Source organism: Desmodus rotundus, chromosome 13 (genome assembly GCF_022682495.2).
Source record: "Desmodus rotundus isolate HL8 chromosome 13, HLdesRot8A.1, whole genome shotgun sequence".
NCBI lineage: Eukaryota > Metazoa > Chordata > Mammalia > Chiroptera > Phyllostomidae > Desmodus > Desmodus rotundus.
Window position 1 is genome coordinate 67,651,104 of NC_071399.1, and position 17,751 is coordinate 67,668,854.

At 36.2% G+C, this 17,751-nt stretch overlaps 1 pseudogene; it reads left to right on the forward strand.

Annotated features, from left to right (window-relative positions):
* The first annotated feature begins 330 nt into the window (after positions 1-330).
* Positions 331-17,751, forward strand: part of LOC112310371 (phosphatidylinositol-3-phosphate phosphatase MTMR7 pseudogene) — a 100,664-nt pseudogene continuing 83,243 nt past the window's right edge.

The window sequence follows — 17,751 nt, forward strand, 5'->3', positions numbered from 1 at the left end:
CTCCAGGAGAGCAAGATACATTATGTTCTTGACCTAAGAAAGTTATGGGATAATGGCTGTTTGCTGAAGGACAAACGTAGAGAGGATACATGGCAAAAATATTATTTTTCTATTGCAAAATAAACTATCCAGAGACATAACAAAACTCAACTGACCACAGGGGGCCATTCAGTCTGAGACAGATTCCTACAGCTAGAGAAGCAGAACTAAAGTCAGTCAAAGGCCAGAGATCCAATCAGGGAAATGTCAGTTTGAAAAATAGTAAGAAAAAGTAGCATGTGAACTCAGAGTTTCGGAAACTCCTTGGCATTTGCCTGTATAAAAAACGTAATGGCTTTAGCAGAGTTTCCATTTTCTCTGTGGATGGATAGACTCAGGGAAGAAACAGCAGATAATAATAGAGCAGGAAATGTAAGTGAGGAGCCAGTCGGTGGTGATGAGAAGGTAAGGGATCCAGAACAATTATGGACACTTTCTTCATTTTTTCAAATGGTGACTTTGAACACATGGGAAGATGAGAAGGTCCCAACTGAGAAATTCTGTTTTGTTGGTGTGCTCATTGTTAAAGTATAGTTGACAAAGAACACTTTTGTTGTACAGATAGTGATTCAACATATACACAAGGTCTGTCCAGAAGGTATCCAGCCATGTACTGTGAAAAACAGAGACATTTATTGAAGAAGATACAGGAAACTTTGTACATAAGATAATGACATCTCAGTCCCATTCAAAGTAGGTATTTTGGAACCTTACATAGTTCTCTCAATTGCCCTCAGTTGCCCTATCATGTTTTCCTGAATCTCATTGACATTCTGAGTTCTCTTCCCTTTCAAAGGTGATTTTAGTTTTGGGAAAAGCCAGAAGTCACAGGGTGCCAAATCTGGGCTGTAGGGGGGCTGAGTGACCTGGGTGATTTGATGTTTCTCCAAAAAACTCTGCATGAGACGTGACGCAGGAGGAGGCGTGCTGCCATGATAAAGCTGCCACTCACCAGTTGCCCACAGCTGCGGCCATCTGAATCATCTGAGTAGTTTCCACAGAGGAATGTTTAAGCTTAATGCAAAATCTGATGCAGATTCATTTCTCTACTCAGTCATTTTGAATGCAACAGCCACACAGTACATGTGCTCACTCACTGCATCTACTACCCCCACTGACTACAGTGAAGTTGTCATTGTTCACGCATGTGCATTCCAGTCCACTCACCTTGGCTGTCTCACAAACCATTCTTGTTCTATTAACAATGGCTGGACTTTCTGCAGAAAGACTTCCTTGTATACCTTATAATATGATCATCATAAGTCCAGTAACCATCCATCACCACACAAAGTTATTACAGTATTGTTGAATGTATTCCCTGTGCTGCACAATATATCCCATGCTTATTTTGTAACTAGAAGTTTGTACCTGCTAATTCTCTTTTACCTTCTTCACCCATCTCTCCACCTACTTCCTTGCTGGCAGCCTTCAGTTTGCTCTCTATATTTATAAGTCTTTCCGCTTTGTTTTGTTGATTTGTTTTTTTTTTGATCCCAGATAAAAATAAAATGAAACATTATTTTCTTTCTCTGTCTGACTTACTTCACTTAGAATAATATGCTCTAGGTCAATTCATCTTGTCACAAATGGCAAGATTTCATTCTATTTTACAGCTAACCTTCCATTGTGAGTATGGGAATATGTGTGTGTGTGTGTGTGTGTACACATATATATACACACACTCACATTTTCATTATCTATCATTTATTGATGGACAGCTAAATTGTTCCCATATCTCGGCTATTGTAAATAATGCTGCAATTAACATAGGGTGTATATATCTTTTCAAATCAGTGTATTTATTTTCTTAGGATAAATACCCAGAAATGGAAATGTGTACTCATATGGTAGTTCTGTGTTTAATAATTTCAGGAACCTCCATACTGTTTACCATGGTGACTGCACTAACTTGTAATTCCATCAATAGTGTTCCAAGGTTCCCTTTTCTCCACCTCTTCACCCACACTTGTTTGTTAACTTTTGATAATAGCTATTCTGACAGGTGTGAGATGATAACTCATTGTGGCTTTTATTTGCTTTTTCCTTATGATTAATGATGTTAAGCATCTCTTCCTATCATAATTGGCCATGTGTGTGTTCTGTTTGGAGAAGTGTCTGTTGAGGCCCTCTGACCATTATTTAATTTGACTGTTTGCTTCTTTGTTTTTTAAGGTTGAGTAGTGTGAGTTTTTATACCTTTTGCATAATAATTCCATGTTTTTTATTTTAGTCCTTACCCAAAAACATACTTATTGATTTTATAGAGAGAGAGAAAGGAAATATCGATGTGAGAGAGAAACATTAATTAGCTGCCTCCCTTACATCCGCAACCAAGGATCAAACCCGCAACCCAGGCACGTGCCCTGACCAAGGATTGTTTCGGTACACTGGAGAACACTCCAACCAACTGAGGCCCCTGGCCACGGCATCTCCTTACACTTTTTAAAATGAATTATCAGAAAATGGAAATTCGTAGGCTAAAAGTGAGGACATCATTGTGAGGGAAGTAGTGGGCCAAGTGAAAGTATTAAGTCAGCTTCGAAAAGAGTGGAAAACCAGGATTAGCAGAGAAAAGTAGTAAGATTACCAGGCAGTGTTGAAAAATCACGGGTTTATTTTCCGAGTGATTTATGTCAACACAGAGGAAGAAGTTATTGTTATAAAAAGTGAGTGCAAAAGAGGAAAAGGATCCATGGACTTGAATGTTTATAATAACTAGCCAGAAATTTAAAACAAATAAAAAGGAAAAGAAGAACAAAGAGAGCTTGCAACTGATGAATTGAGAAAAAGCTTTCTTAGAGCAACTCAATTAGTTGACCTTCTTGATTAGGCCACAATTTGGGGCTTTGGGAAGTTTCTGTAATACTTAACAAGCTCTGTAACTCCATATAGCTTCCCAATAGTGTTATTTTATTTGCAAACCATGGTAAAAGACGTGGAGCCTTTATATATTTGATTGAAAAATGAAGGAAACCCAAAATAAAGTGCTGCTTTATTATAATTGTTATTGCTGACATATTATTATTATCACTATTATTGGTTGTACAGATAAACCTATTTCTAGATAAATTGCATGCAATAGCACCACAATCTTCATTATTGTAGTATTAAAAGTCACATTTTTCTCCCCAAAATAAAACATCAGCTTTGTCATCAACTATATGGATTTTAGGCCACATGGATCTTTTTTCTTTTTTTTTTTAATATGAGACATACACTATGTGCTGCTCAATTTCTTCCTAAAGAGACAAATTTGATTTGTCTGCCATTCAGGTGCTCCCAAAAGTCTTCTGATATGCTGATACCTGAGAGTATGAAGACTAGATTTGCTTTTGTTGCATAGAAATTTTTCTACTTACATTCTTGTATTAAGTTAGCTCAGTGGAAATTGCACACCTGAACCACGCTACTCTGCCTTTCTCCAACTACAGAACTCCCTCTTTATGACAAAGTGTTGTCATTAAACTCAGTCTTCACCCAGAGGTGCTATCAAAGCAGTAGTAAAAGTAATCCTTCATTGGTGAGAATATGATTGATTTTGAAGCTCACCACACCAACATGCAAAAGCCTCTATGGTATATTAAGAAGATAACTAATAGAAGGTTTCTCTTGATGAGCCAGTCTACTTCGGGCTACCAGATAGTAAACTTCTCTTATACATCAGGTTACTTCTTTGGTCTTTCTGCTCAGTTCTTGAACTTTTGCTATTGCTTAGTCTATAGTCGTTCTCTTTTGTGTTTCTTACTCTCTCTCTCTTTTTTTTCTATATTTAAAGGAGGCTCTTCAAATTGATTTTGTAACTGAAGATCTATGTAAAAGCAGCATAGCAAAGCAGCAGATCATCTCTTGATTCAAAATGACATAGGCTGATTGATTCTGTTGGTTTATTTTATATCACTATTTTGAACATATGTGGAGCTATTGGCATATGTTAAGGGGAATGCCAGGTATTTACTCTCCTAAATACATCAAAATACTAATCCATAAAATAAAATCTGATTTTTATTTCAGTTGAAGGACAGGACTGAAACCTTGCCTCAACTGTAGACTTTTAAGTGACCCTGGTCTGTGAAATGAAGAAAGACGGCACTTAGTTTATAATAGCACTCAGAGTAGTTCAAAAGTGCTTTACAGTTTTACCTTATAAATTCTCTATATAAGAGTAGATTTAGATGATTCTGTTTTATGTACCCATATTTATAGTGGTGGTTGTTGTATAAAAATTTGTGAATTCAAGATCCACTGACTGACAATTTTGATAATGTTTTAAAGTAATAAATATAAACAACATATGAAATGATATGGGAAAATGTTGTATTCTAAGTGTAATTTAAACAGGCAGAAGGAGATTAGGTAAGCCAAACACTGATAGTTTTTTCTTTTTTTTAAAATTTATCTTTATCCATGATCTGAAAGATAGGGTTTAAAATTGGGGCATCTGTCATATTTTCAACAATAAAAACTAAGTTAGAATATGCTCTTCTTACTTTGCTTTCTCTCATCCTCCCTTCCTTCTTGTCTTTCTTCTGTCCTTTTTATTTTTCAGTTTGAGACATTATTTTCTATTGCTTATGTCAAATGTAGACATTTCTACATTAGATATTAACATTAAATAAATTTTCTCATATCCATTCTCAAATAACATTCTTCCCCTGCTATATTCCCATTAAATTAGATTAGAATTTTTAGCTCAGCTCATACTTAGTTTTTATATTATTATGATTTTCAGTCTTAACTCACAGCTCACCTACATAGTGTATCCAAATTTTATTTCAATTTTGGTATGATTTTAGTTTGTTTTTTATTTTTATATTTTAATTTTTGTTCAACGTACTATGATTAATTTAATTCCCTGCTTCTCATGTTCTTGCTTGATATTTTACCTTTGAAGAAAGGAAGCAAATAATCATATTCCCTCAGAATATTCAAGATTTTATCTCATTTAAATTTTTTTTTATTTTTGTTCTTATTTACAATAGCCAAGTGCTGGAAACAGTCTAAGTTCCCATTAGTAAATGAGTGTATCAATAAACTGAGTGTATTCCATTCACACAATGGAATACTACACAGAAGTACAAAAAAGGAATCCCTGTCTTTTGCTATAGTATGGATGGAACTGGAGAGCATTATGCTAAGTGAAATAAGACAGTCTTTGAAAGAGAAGTACCATATGATCTCAACTATAAGTGGAACCTAATATATAAAACAATCAAATGAACAAAATGGAACCAAAGACATGGACATAAAGAACAAGCTGACAGTGACCAGAAGGGACGAGTGAGAAGATAATGGGAGAAAGAAGGGGCAGGGGCAAATCAAGGAACATGAATAGAGGGAGGACGCATGGGTACAGACAATGAGAAAGGGATTGACTGTGGGAGTTGTGGGGGATGAGGTAGGGGAAAGCAATGGGGAAAAAGGTAGGACAACCATAATTGAACAACAATAAAAAATTAAAAAAAGAAATTATATGACAGCTCTATTTCTAATGATCTTCTTTTCTCTTTTTGTTTGCCAACTTCTCTAAGATATTTTGCTTATTGCCATTTTTTACAAAATTTTAACTGATATGGCTTATAATGAAGATTTTTTAGCAGTTGCTGACAATGCTCTCGGCAGACCTGGGATCTGTCTATTGCTTCAATAGGGTTTGGATGGAACAGACCTAGAGACGCCCCTTCTTTCCAATTACCCTCCAACCTTTTTTCTAGTCACCACCTTTGGAACCACCTCAGCCATCTTCAGCCTCTGAGACCAGCCAACTCCGTTTTTCTGACCTGAGTTCTTCATCGATGAATAACCATGAGCTCCCACATTCATCAGAATTATTCCTTCAAGGTGGAGGCCGCTGTTAACCACCTGGCCAACCTGCATCTGCGGGCCTCCTGCACCTACCTCTCTCTAAGCTTCTATTTCAACTGTGGTGATGTGACTCTGCAGGGCATGGGCCACTTCTGAGAGTTGACGGAGAAGAAGCTCGAAGGTGCCAAGCATCTCTTAAAGCTGCAAAATCAGCGTGGTGGCCACATTCTCTTCAGAACTTGGTGAAGCCTTCCCAAGATGAGTAGGGTGAAACTCAGGACATCATGGAAGCTGCCTTGGTCTTGGAAAAGAACCCAAACCAGGTTCTTTTGAATCTGTACACCCTGGGTTCTGCCTGCACAGACCCTTATCTCTGTGACTTCCTGGAGAACCGTTTCTTGGACTAGGAGGTGAAACTCCTCAAGAAGATAGGTGACCACCTGACTAACATCCAAAGTCTGGCTATCAATATTTGGGAGACAAGCAGGAAAAGCAGGACCAGGTAAACAAATTAGGAACCATGTGTTCAAAAATTATTAAGAAGTTCTAAAAAGTAAGGGCATAGCATTAAACCAAGAGTAAAACCCTTTTTAGTATGAGCCCTGGGTGTCTACACAAGCGGCTCACCTATGAAGCCAGCAGAAGGATCAACAGGCTCTTCAGTACGCAGACTTTCATGTGATCCCTGCGATGATTCAGTGAATAACAGACATCTCTCCAGCCATAAGTATCCTGTCTCCTCCTGGCAGGTGTCAAGAACAGTATTTTGGCTGTAGAGGTAGGATGGTGGTGCAGAAATAGAGATTCTGAGGCCTAGTTTTCTTTAAGACTTTCAATAAACTTTTCTGCTTTCAGTCACGGCTAGATTTTTTAATTCACTGTGAATAATCAAAAACTGGACTTTAAAAAAAATTAACTGTCTAAAACATTTAGAAAGTTCTTCTTTAAAAATATATTCCAATTGAATGTGGGAGGTGGGGTAGGTAGGATGGAGGAGAGTAAGGGAGGGGCAGAAAAAAGAAATAAAATAAAATAAAATAAACATATTCCATATTACAAAATCTAAAGGCTTGTATTTCTATGAAATGATCTTTCTTCCCCTCTGTTCTTTGATTTTTTTTTTTACCTGAAATAGACTTAAGAGGTAATCTAGATATGTCCCTCATATTGTGAATGAATTAATTAAAACTCAGCTAAATGAGTGTCATTCACATCATTACACAGCTATTTAGAAGTAAAAGACTGTTACAACTTTTAAATATTTTCTATAGGCATAAGTATTTAAGGATTATTTAACTATCATTTAAACATAAAAAGTATAGTTTTCCAGAAAATATTAGATATTGAAGAATGTTTCTTTACTTGAAGGAGAAGGATACACAGGAAAAGTAGTGCCTTTCACACTATGAGAATTTAAACATGATTGTTGATAGATAATAAGAAGTCAGGATCATGGGTTTGGAATTACATTCTAATGAGATAAAATGGGCATCCTAGAAATTGTTAAATGCTTCTATTTCAATATATAAAATATTTATTTTGTTAGGAAAATAAAGAATAAAACTAAATTATTTTTAAATTATCTTAAAATCATGTGTATTTTTACCATTTTTAATGAGTATTTTTGGATTATTATCTCTAGATTACAATGAACAAAAAACTCTTTTTGTGGCATTATATATTTTCCTATATCTTCTCTAAAAACTCCAATTAGTGATAACTTCCCTTTCCAGAACAGAACCTCAATAAAAATAATAAACCAATAATATAATCAGAATTAAATACTTTGATTTAATTTTATGAATATTTTATGCCCTCATAAAATATGAATGAGCATAAACAGAAGAATGTTCTTCATTTTATTTATAGATTCTAAGTACTTCTTTTAGTGCGACTTAGACCCTGAAAACTTTTCTCTGAAACCATGGCTGAGGAAAAGCAGTGTCTGCATTTTGAATCTGACCATTTTGGCACACACGTTCAATTTATACACATAATCCAAGTAAGTCAGTAGTATTCTTGAACCCATCTTACTGTTTCAGTAATAAATAGAATTATTCATTTTGAACTTGTTTTTGAAGTATGAACATGGAGGTAGAACTTCTCGGCATTTTTTCCCCACTCCTTTAGGAAGTTTTTTTCTATGTATAGAATGAAATCTTATGCTTTTTGAAGTCAAACCTTGCATTGCTATTTCAGAAAAACCTCAGCTGGTGTTTGTACAGTGGGATGATTTGGCACCGCACAGTATTAAAAAGGAACCATGGCATGCTATCTTAAACACCGATACACAAAAAAGACAACTTTTCCGTGCTGGTTTATCTTTTATGCACACGCAGCTCAAAGCAAAGTTTTCTGTCTCAAATTTAAAGTCATATTTTTTAGCATGTATTTGACAATGCTCTCTTTCTCATCTCATCAAAAAGAATTCCTCTTAGTTTAATGTAGCACTGTATTTGATTTTGAAGTTAAAATATCTACCGTCCTCAGATGCTTACTTAGTTGCAAGAATATCCTGTATTCTTCTCTCACTAGCACATACCAGTTTAGGTTGTAGTAACAAAATATAAATACGGCATTTTAATTAGAAACATGGCTTCTTTTACATTTCTTCCTCAATTTTTAGTGATGCACTTATGGTACCTGTAAAATATGGATATTATAGATGCCATTCATAAATTATACTAATGTTTAGCTGCATAGGTTGTGAAATAAAGGAGACATAGAAAAGAAAAGTATATATTGTATTCCTGTTTGGTAATATATCCTTTACATAGATTATCATATATAATCGTTATAAAACCACTTATGTAAAAGCATTATTATTATTATTATTATTATTATTATTATTATTATTATTATTGAGGGAAACAGAGGTTCAGAGAAGTTAAATAATGTGCACCAATAAACAGAAGTAGCATATCTCAGGTTTCAAATCCAAATATTCCAACTTTGAATCCTAACATGTCTTCCAATTAAAATTTTGAAGAATGGTTAGGAAGAATAGACAGGAAGAGGTTGGAAGTTAAAGATAAAGAATCAAAATGGGACAACTGCAATAGCATAAACAATAACATATTTTTAAAAGAATCCATTAGGAAGGATGCAAAGAGAGAACTTGAAAGATTAGATGGCCAAATTTAAATGTGGTATTATCTTGCCACATGTCGAAAGAAAGTTTTAAGAAGAATGATGCATTTTGGCAAATATGAGGGAAGCAAATCTGTTTTAGTTACATTCAAAGTAGGTTGTAATTAATTAGAAAGGGCAAGAAGGCAGTTGGAAAAACTAACAAATGTCTCAGTGGAGGCTTGCTACCATGCCGCCCTAACACAAGTCCTGTAATGACTTTGAATGAGCAGTTGTCTCGGAAGGACAGTAGCATATTCGAATATGCAGAAAATCATAGAGAGAATGAATGGATTACCAGAGGACATCAGAGATTAACATGATTTAGATAGTGGGGAGCCACTAAGTCTAGTATAACTGGACTCATTCCAGCTTTAAATAACCTCTATAAATTCATGTACTCAGTAAACAAAATGTCAGGTGAATAGTATCTATAATTTTATTATTCAGGGTCCAATAGGAAAGAGATCATACACTCATACACTGATACTTTAAATCATAATTTTTTTCAGGTAAGAAACAAAAACTGATTTGAAGGTGTGCGCAAGTTGTTTAATAACCATAAGGGACAGTGCAGTCATCCGGGACTGGTGGTAACAAATACTTTAATAGTCCTAAGCCTGAGAGGCAAAGGGCAGGTAAAAATTAATGGAACTAAAGAAAGAAAAGTCTGTCTTAAGAGAAGCAGTGACTTTCACTTGAGACACAGCCAACTAAAGGGCTCTGTGAGAGAGTAATAGTCTGAATAATAAATATAGCTACAACTTTTCTTCTTCTCTTCAGTCCCCTACAGTGACTACATAGTTACTAAATTCTTTTTTTTTTTAAAGGTGAGCATTAGTTGTTTTTTTAAAAATTTTTATTGTGATTCAATTACAGTTGTATGCCTTTTCTCCCCGTCCCTCCACCCCACCCCAGCTGAACCCACCTCCCTCCCCCACCTCCACCCTCCCCCTTGGTTTTGTCCATGTGTCCTTTATAGTAGTTCCTGAAATCCCCTCTTCCCACTGTCCCTGCCCCCCCCTCCCCGCTATTGTTAGATTGTTCATAACCTCAATGTCTCTGGTTATATTTTCTTTGCTTTTTTCTTCTATTGATTATGTTCCAGTTAAAAGTGAGATCATATGGTATTTGTCCCTCACCGCCTGGCTTATTTCACTTAGCATAATGCTCTCCAGTTTCATCCATGCTGTTGCAAAGGGTATAAGCTCCTTCTTTCTCTCTGCTGCATAGAATTCCATTGTGTAAATATACCATAGTTTTTGGATCCACTCGTTTGCTGATGGGCACTTTGGTTGCTTCCAGTACTTGGCTATTGTAAATTGTGCTGCTATGAACATTTGGGTGCATAGGTTCTTTTGGATCGGTGTTTCAAGGTTCTTAGGGTATAATCCCAGCAGCAGAATTGCTGGGTCAAAGGGCAGTTCCATTTTTAGTTTTCTGAGGAAATTCCATACTGTTTTCCACAGTGGCCTCACGAGTCTGCATTCCCACCAACAGTGCGCTAGGGTTCCCTTTTCTCCACATCCTCTCCAACATTTGTTTGTGGATTTGTTTATGTTGGCCACCCTGACTGGTGTGAGATGGTACCTCATTGTGGTTTTAATTTGCATCTCTCTGATGGCTAGTGATGCTGAGCATCTTTTCATATGTCTCTGGGCCCTCTGTATATCTTCCTTGGAGAAGTGGCTGTTCAAGTCCTTTGCCCATTTTTTAATTGGGTTGTTTGTCTTCCTGGAGTGGAGTCCTGTGAGTTCTTTATATATTTTAGAGATCAGGCCCTTGTCTGAGGTATTATTGGCAAATATGTTTCCCATACTGTTGGTTCTCTTTGTAATTTGGTGCTGTTTTCTTTAGCCATGCAGAAGCTTTTTATTTTGATGAGGTCCCATTTGTTTATTCTTTCCTTTATGTCCCTTGCTTTAGGGGATGTGTCTGTGAGGATGTTGCTACGTGGAATGTCTGAGATTTTCCTGCCAATGTTTTCCTCAAGGACTTTTATGGTGTTACAACTTATATTTAAGTCTTTTATCCATCTTGAGTTTATTTTCGTGTATGGCGTAAGTTGGTGATCGAGTTTCATTTTTTTGCACGTAGCTGTCCAGATCTCCCAACACCATCTGTTGAAGAGGCTATTTTTGCTCCATTTTATGCTTCTGCCTCCTTTGTCAAATATTAATTGACCGTATAGACTTGGGTTTATTTCTGGGCTCTCTGTTGTGTTCCATTGGTCTATGTGCCTGTTTTTATGCCAGTACCAGGCTGTTTTGATTACCGTGGCCTTGTAATACAGTTTGATATCAGGTATTGTGATCCCTCCTGCTTTGTTCTTCTTTCTCAAAATTGCTGCAGCTATTCGGGGACGTTTATGGTTCCATGTGAATTTCTGAAATGTTTGTTCTATATCTGTGAAATATGTCATGGGTACTCCTAGTTACTAAATTCAATTTGAAACTTAACAAAAGGTATAAAATGAACACAGTATATGCTTCCATTTATTTGTGTCTTTCTTAATGTCTTTCTTCAGTGTTCTGCAGTTTTTGAGTATAGGTCTTTACCTCCTTGGTTAGGTTTACTCCTAAGCACTTTATTTTTCTTGTTGCTATCGTAAATGGGATTTTATTCCTAATTTCTGCTTCTGATATTTCATTGTTGATTTCTGAATATTGACTTTGTATCCTGCTGTTTTTCCAAATTCACTTATTAGGTAAAGTAGTTTTTTGGTGGAGTCTGTAAGGTTTTCTATTTACACTACCATGTCATCTGCAATGACAGTTTTACTTCCTCCTTTCCAGTTTGGATGCCTTTATTCCTGTTTGTTGTCTGATTGCTGTGTCTAGGACTTCTAATACTATGTTGATAGAAGTGGTGAAAGTGGACATCCTTGTCTTGCTCCTGATCTTAAAGGAAAACTTTTAGTTTTTGTCCGTTGAGTATGATATTAGCTGTAGGTTTATCATATGTGGCCTTTATTACATTGAGGTATGCTCCCTCTGCTCCCACTTTGCTGAGTGTTTTTTATCATAAATGGGTGCTGTACCTTATCAAGTGCTTTTTCTGAATCTGTTGATATGATCATATGATTTTTGTCTTTCCTTTTATGTAATGTACTACATTAATTGATTTGCAAATATTGTACCATCTTTGTATCCCTGGGATGAATTCCACTTGATCATAGTGTATAATCTTTTAAATGTATTTCTGGATGTTATTTGTCAATATTTTGTGGAGTATTTTAGCTTCTATGTTCTTTAGCAATATTGGCCTGTAGTTTTCTTTCTTTATTGTGACTTTATCTAGTTTTGGGGTTAAGATGATGGTTATATGGAACAATAAAGAACCCCAAATAGCCTCAGCAATTTTGAAAAGAAAGAACAAGGTAGGAGAGATCACAATACCTGATATCAAGCTATATTACAAGACCACTATAATCAAAACAGTCTGGTACTGGCATAAGAACAGATACATAGATCAATGGAACAGAAAAGATAGCCCATAAGTAACCCCAAATCTCTACAATAAACTAAAACTTGGCAAAGGGGGCAGGATCATAAAATGGAGTAAAAATAGCCTCTTCAACAAATGGTGTTGGGAGATCTGGACAGGTACATGCAAAGAAATGAAACTAGATCATCAACTTATACCACACACAAAAATAAACTCCAGATGGATAAAAAACTTACATATAAGTTGTAACACCATAAAAGTCCTAGGCAAGGACATAGGCAGGGAAAATTCAGATATCCCATGCAGCAATATTTTCATTGATATGTCCCCCAGAGCAAGGGACTTAAAGGAAAGAATAAATAAATGGGATTTCATAAAAATAAAAAGCTTCTGCATGGCTAAAGAAAACATCAGCAAAATGAAAAGGGAACCAATTATATGGGAAAACATATTTGCCAATGATATGTCAGACAAGGGTTTGATCTCCAAAATATATAAAGAACTCACATGACTCCACTCCAGGAAGACAAACAATCCAACTAAAAAATGGACAAAGTACTTGAACAGACGCTTTCCAAAGAGGACATATAGTGGGTCCAAAGATATATGAAAAGATGCTCAGCATCACTAGCCATCAGAGAGATTCAAATTAAATCCACAATGAGATACCACTTCACACCTGTCAAAATGGCCATCATAAACAAATCAACAAACAACAAATGCTGTTGAGATTGCGGAGAAAAGGGAACCCTAGTACACTGTTGGTGGGAATGCAGACTGGTGCAGCCACTGTGGAAAACAGTAGGGAATTTCCTCAAAAAACTAAAAATGGAACTGCCTTTTGATCTAGCGATTTCACTGCTGGGATTATACCCTAAGAATCCTGAAACACCAATTCAAAAGAACCTATGCACCCCAGTGTTCATAGAAGCACATTTTACAATAGCCAAGTGATGGAAACAGCCTAAGTGCCCATCAGAAAATGAGTGGGTCAAAAAACTGTGGTATATTTACATAATTGAATACTACACAGCAGAAAGAAAGAAGGAACTCCTACCCTTCATGAAAGAATGGATGGAACTGGAGAGCATTATGCTAAGTGAAATAAGCCAGGAAGTAAAGATAAATACCATATAATCTCACCTATAAGTGGAACCTAATAATAAAAAAAAAAGGGAGCAAAATAGAACCAGAGACATGGAAATAAAGAACAAACTGACAGTGACCAGAAAGGAAGTGGGAGAAGGATAATGGGGGAAAGAAGGGGAAGGGTCAATTCCAGGAACATGTATAAATGACCCATGGACAAGGACAATGGGGGCGGTGATTGAATGGGAGAACAGGGTTTGGCAGAGCAGGGGAGAGCAATGAGAGAAAAATCAGAACAACTGTAACTGAACAACAATTAAAAAAAAAAAAGAAAAGGGATAAAATGTGTAGAGAGCAAGCTAAAGATGCATAGAATGTAGGCATGGGGGGTACACAGAAGGTACCTATAATAGTAATTGTGTCAGCAGTAGCTGAGTCTGCTCTAAATATATCTAGAGTTTCTGTTTACATCTCCACATTTCCTAAGTAGCCCTTTCATCTCTCCTTCTCTCTCCAAAACTTCTTCTGCTTTGTGTCCAATCCTCATTCTCAGAAGTTTAGCTTGATTTCTATTTCACTGAGAAAAGTAAGAGCAATCAGAAGAGACCTTCCACCAACTCCCGAGGGCACATATAGCCCACTATCAGCATGTGTGAATATGTGTTCTGCCTTTCATCTGGTCACCGTGAATGGTCTATTGTTAGAGGTATCTGAGGCCAAGTATTCACTTACACATTAGATTTCATGTACTTGTGCCTACTCAAGCATATCACTAAAAATTGTCCTTTTCCCTGTATCATACATTTCTCCCTCTGTATTTAATCATTTCTGTCAGCATACAAAGATACAGTCAATTTTTTCATTAAGGAAAATTCTCTGAAAATGGTTAGAACACAAATTTCCTGTGAGCCTATCATACTTGTGCACATTCTGCAAAGTGAAGCATATTATTTTTTGAAAGATATTTGTATAGGAATCAGTCTTAGACAACAGAGATAGAATCCTCTGCCAGAGTAAAGGGAAGATTTTCCTAGACCCTTTTTTGGAGGACTCAGGTCCCTCAAACTCAGACTTCTGTAACTCAAGTCACTATATGTGGGAGCTGGGGTTCAGAGGACAGACATAAAAAATGCTGAAACTATGGCTGTTGCTGTTGCTATGAGTAAGAAACGATCTTTTATCTCTGATGCAATAGTGTTGGCCTTCTACCATCATTCATGAAACTTCAGCAAGCAAAATTGCAAGATGGCAAGGAAGGTAAAATCCAGACCCTTTAGTTTTATTGATATCAATCTCATTTCTCCAATATACTAGCCTTTGCAGCAGAACTCCTTGAGAATGTTGCCTATATTTATGATCTCAAATTTCATTTCTCCCACTCTGATAGTATCATGCCACTGAAGCTGCTTCTACCAAATTTGTTTTAAAATAGTTTAATCCAATAATCAATTCTTTGACCACACTTTTCCTCCAGTTGCAAGCTCTTTCTGCACTTGCCTTTCAGAGTAATACCATTATACTTTTGGTCTTTCCATACTGGATGGTCACTTTCATTATCCTTTGTAGATTTTTCTTCCTCTTTTTCTCCTCCTCCTCCTCCTCCTCCTCTTCCTCCTCCTTCTTTTCCTTCTTCTATCTCTTGAGATCCCATCTTTTATAGTTCAAGGGCTTGGTCTTGAAACCCTTCTCTTTTCCTTCTATATGAAATTCCTTGAATATCTATCTCTTTTAGCACCATGGTTTTAATTATCTGTAGGCACTGACAACTAGCATATTTATATATATACCCCAGACCTCTCTCTTGAGCTACACATTTACTTCCAACTGCCTGACACATCCACTTGGAAGTAAAATTGGCATATCAAACTTAACATGTCTAAAACTGTACTACTTGTTTCCCCCATAATCCTATTCTTTTCACAACTTTTAATTCTGTATAATGTCAACCATGGTCTTTAAGTTGCTTAAGCCAAGAATCTTAATTTTTTTCTTCTTTCTTATTCTTGTGCCACAAATTCAGTCTTTTCACACATTCCTTTGTCTCCTCCTTTAAGTATATTTATACCACATGCATTCTTATCATCTCAGATTACCACACCTCCTTCTAAACCACCATAATCTCTTACCTACTCGAGATCATTGCAATTGCCTCCTAACATATCTCAATATTTCTGCTCCTCCTCCTAAAGCTTGTTCTCACTAAAGTAGCCATAATAACCTTGCAATCCTGTGAAATGAAAATCTTTACTTCTATGCTCAAAGCCCTCTGTTGGCTTCTGTAACTCCCACAAAGTCTAAAGCATAATCCCTAGAGTGTCCAAGAAGACCCTTTGCCCCATACATTATCACCTTTACTGTCTCACTCACTCTGCCTTATCCATGTTGGCTTCTTTGGTATGCCTTGTACATTCCAGGCACATTCCATCTTCAAGGTATTTAAACTTCTCCCAGATACTCCCAAAGCATACTCCTTCAAATCTCTTTAGATTTTTGCTCAACTGTCACTTTTTGTGTTAAACTTACAATTCACTGACCCCTGGAATACTCTGTATACTTTCTTAGCTCATATCATTTTATATAATTTATATTTTACAAAATATTAATAGCTATGATGTAGGCTCTATGTGAAAATTATTTTCTTTAAAAATTATTCTACATTTCTGGCATTTAGAATAGTCTCTATCTCATAGTTGGTATTCAAGAAATATTTGTTAATAGATTGATTTACTTAATATATACATATTTGAATATGATATCTCAGAAAGTCTCTCATATATACATTATAAACATGACTTCCTTTCAAGTGAAAATCTTATATTCATTCTATTTACTAGACATTGTTCAACAAAATACTTACTTTAATCTAGTTAATATCCATAAATAGTTTATCATATTTCAACTTTTAATTTTTCATCACTCCATGTTTTATGTAGATAAATGATTAGTAAGCTATTTCTCTAAAAGTTGGGATCACTACTAGTAAGTGGCAAGTGCCATTTTATTTCATGCAAACATGTTTTTCTCTACGTTAACAATCAGATGCTCTTTAAAGTTTTTAAAACTTTTTTCTTATGTTCATTATCCACCCCTAAATCAGTTTCTCCTTCTTACATATACTGTTTTTTTAAAATGAAATCTGAGCTTGTCAAAAACAATTTTGCATATATCCATTGAGGGAAAGGGGGAATGTAGGAGGAGTGCCCTTGAGCAAGAAAGAGGGGGAGGAATGTGATCAGATGATATAAGTCTGAAGGTTACTGTTGAGGTTGAATTGTTTCCCTCAGAAAGACACATTGAATCCCTAACCTCTAGGATCTGCACGTGTGACTCTACCTGAAAATAAGGTCTTGGCAAATGTAATCAAGTTAAGACAAGGTCATTAGTGTAGGCTATACTGCAATATCCATCCAAGGCAACACCCATGACTGGTCAAGGAACACTAAGGACTGCCACCATCACCAGAAACTCAGAAATTCTGAGTCTTCAGAAAGAACCAACTCTACCAACACCTTCATTTCAGAATTCTAGCCTCCAGAAGTAAGGCAATACATTTCTGTTTTTTTAAGCCACACAGTTGGTGGTATTTTGTTGTGCCAACCCTAGGAATCCAATATAATTAGCATGTCCAAAAGCAGTGGAGAAGCTCACTATGGGTTTTGCGTGAGCAAGATACCAAGAGCCAAAGGGAGTGGGTGCCTAGCCACCTAAGCTGTATCCTGGGCACCAATGGCCAAGTCTCACCAGGAAGGAAGTCCTGGCTATTAAGTGTGGCTTGTTAGCAGCAGGGCTACTTTACCTGCCCATCTCCTGCAGACTGACACAATGAGCTTCTCATTTGTAACAGCATAGGCAAATCATGATAGGCCTCCTAAAGTCTGTCTTTAAATAATATCCTGAGAATTGGAAAACCTACAGGGGGAAGCATGATAGCTTAAATGCCTGGTTAAATGCAATTGACAGAAAAATATATATTAATAAAACTAGCAGGAGAGAATTTTAAGTAGATGCATAGATCAAATATCTGACTTCTTAATTTCTATGTACCCTAAAGTGATTATGCATTTTCATAAAGATAAGATTAAACAATTCATTTTCTGATAATAATTATCTTTGCATTATTAAGCTCCGGTGCTCTCCACCTGACGATTGGTATCTATTTACAAATCATATATATTTCAGTAAGCCCAAATTTGCACCTTTGTACAATGGTTAATATTCTGAAATCTGGAAATGTTTGTGAACACT